This window comes from Benincasa hispida, unplaced genomic scaffold (genome assembly GCF_009727055.1).
Source record: "Benincasa hispida cultivar B227 unplaced genomic scaffold, ASM972705v1 Contig189, whole genome shotgun sequence".
Lineage (NCBI taxonomy): Eukaryota > Viridiplantae > Streptophyta > Magnoliopsida > Cucurbitales > Cucurbitaceae > Benincasa > Benincasa hispida.
In genome coordinates this window covers 912,562-915,326 of record NW_024064458.1, presented here as the reverse complement: position 1 = coordinate 915,326, position 2,765 = coordinate 912,562, and the positions used below count along the sequence as shown (strand labels likewise).

The following is a 2,765-nucleotide window of genomic DNA, read 5'->3' as shown; positions in this document are numbered from 1 at the left end:
TGATTTTTCACGCGAAATTTGGGTTGGTTCTCCACCGGGGTGATGTTTTGGAATAGGGATTATTCTTTATGAAGCATACAGACTACGGATTTTCTGGGCATTTCTTCATTGGATGAGCATTTCTCCGCGATGACACACTGTGGTCGTTTGAGCAATTGCGGGCACCTTTTCGCTCATCGACTATTAATTTTGATGCCTTGATTTCAAACTCATTCATCGCAGTCAATTGATTCTGTAGGGATGCGATGGGCCCCGTTGTTCACGTCACTATCTTTTATTCTTAATCTTTATCGCTTTCCCGTCAGTCCTCGTGATTTTTGAAATGCGATCAAGTATATTTTTGGCCTCTCATATGTTTGTTAAGCAGACCATCAGTGCTACTGCATCTGGCAGTGGCTAAGTGGTCTACGAAGCAGGGTTCAGTCCTTGGTAAAAAATCTCCATCTGCAAGCAGTCTGGTAAGCCGTTATGTGGACAGTCTCTTACCAACCTCTTAAACCTCGCCCAGGCATCGCTGAGCGATTCGTCAGTTTCTTGTTCAAAATTTGTTATTAATCTTCTTCTCCTGACATTCTCGGTTGGTGGGAAATATTTCTTCATGAACTTTTCCACGACTTGTTCCCACGAAGTTATCTCTCCCGGTTCGAGAGAATATTCCCATTTTCTTGCTTGATCGCATAAGGAAAATGGGAACAACGTGAGTCGAATTTCCATGGTGGAGATATTCGGGAACACAAAAGTGTTGCAGATTTCTATGAAGCTCCGGAGGTGGGCGTGCGGGTCTTCGCCACGCCTCCCTCCAAACTGCCCAACAGTCTAGATCATCTGCAGCATTACCGGTTTCATTTCAAACCTCGATCAATCTAGTGCTAGCCTCATGATTCCTAGAGAGAAATCGTAGAGATTAGGCAATGCATAGTCCCGAATGGGTCTATTTTGGTCATTCGCCAGAAGGATGGGGTTGGCCATTATATTGTTTGCGTTTGCAGCCCTTTCTTCCAGTTGTTCCGCCATTCTTGGGGTTCTGTCTTCTTGTTGCCGGTTGTCTTTTAATCGTCATTAAAATGTTATTTCAATCTCCAGGTTGTAATTCGCCAGAGATTGAGAGCTGCAAAGAAATCAGAAAAATTATCATTAGTACACTGAATTGCCGAAGTCCCCGGCAATGGTGCCAAAAACTTGATGCGTTATTTTATAAGGTGAAATAATGGAATGAAATGCGGTGATGGAAATGCGTTGAGAAACAAGTTTTCTCAGCAGAATCCAAGTATAAATTCCACTGAGTTCCTAGTAAGTCCAAGGTCGAACTCAGGGACTAGGGAAAACGATATGTGGTGATAATTTTCTAGAAGACTTTGCGGTAACCAATAATTAAAATAGTTGTTTAGGGTTGTTGTTTGCGGTGATAAAATAAACAATTGCGGCAAAGTTACGAAAAAAGTTGATGATACGGAAGATGTGATGAGCATGCGGTGAACGGGTTGAGAAAGGGTTCGACTAACACTTCCTAGGATGTGTTCATGTTTGCGACCATGCAACACGCATACAATAGCAAATCATCTCTCGACGCAAATGCTACGGCTTCTAATACTAGAATGCATGCGATATATGCGATGAGTCTATAGGACCTACACATAAGCCTCTATTCTTATTTATGCGAGAAAAATGACACACACAAATAAGCGACCACATAATTATAACCTATTCTAGTGTGCATGCGATACAAGTTGGCAAATAGAGCTTATATCTAAGTCCCTATCTCTCGCTTATGCAGACTAATCTTGCTCTCTCGAGTCCTAGATTCTAACCTAGCTCTCTCAAGTCTTTGGTTCTTTTCTTTAGACTATCTCTCGAGTAGCTCTAAAGGGTGTTGGGACAAATATAAAACAAGATAATCGCATGCACTGAAGGTCCTAGGTCATGTTAGCTTAGTTCTTCTCAACCCATTCAATAAATTTAGCTACTCATGCGAGCTTTTAAGAGAGGTAAACAAATGTAGATAAAGAAATTCATTGTATAGATATAGAGTTGAAATACAAATAACAATGCAAGATGAGAGATAAAGAGCCTGGTAGCAATCTCTTGCTTCCCAAGGCTTTTTACACTGTCTTTTCTACTCTGTTCAAAAGATAATCTCGCTCTCGCCGAGAATCTGTCCCACTTTCTGCTTTTCCACGCCTCTGGTTCTCTCTCGAGTTGCCCTAAGTGATCTTCCGGCATCTCTTCCTTCTCTCCGCTCCCATCTTCTAAATAAAAAAAGGAAAACTATGAACAAGGGTATTCTATCTAAGGAAAATTCTCTAAACTATCTGAACTCCTTCACTGAAGGTTTGCCTTCGATATTTATAGAGCCTTCGGGGTGAAAAAGCGTCTTCTCTCTTATGATTGCACCTATGGGATGGTAGTAATTCTCTATCTGATGCCGCCAATATTTATCACCGAAAAGTTTAAGTGTACATGCTACAGTAGACCGTTAGTGGCTTGTCACTTAATTCAGACTCCGACCATCATTAGCTTTCTGTCCCATCGTGATTAATTATGCTTTTCACCCAGGTGTGCCCACCAAGTTGCACCGGCTCTATGTGGCAATCCTTCTTGAGTAGATACTTGCGAGCGCAAATCAACGCAAGGCCTTGCGGTAACACTGCATTCAACCGTTGATTTCTTGTGATCGCATTTTACGCTTTGCGTCAACGCATATTCTGCATAAAAAGACAAAAGTTAACTGTTTTTATGCGATGAACGCATGCGACCACAATGTTACA

At 41.7% G+C, this 2,765-nt stretch overlaps 1 non-coding gene across 1 annotated transcript; it reads left to right on the top strand.

Moving 5' to 3' along the window:
- The first annotated feature begins 460 nt into the window (after positions 1–460).
- Positions 461–567, top strand: LOC120069062. Its single transcript, XR_005479432.1, has one exon. It is a non-coding gene; the product is annotated as a small nucleolar RNA R71 (small nucleolar RNA).
- The last annotated feature ends 2,198 nt before the right edge of the window (positions 568–2,765 follow it).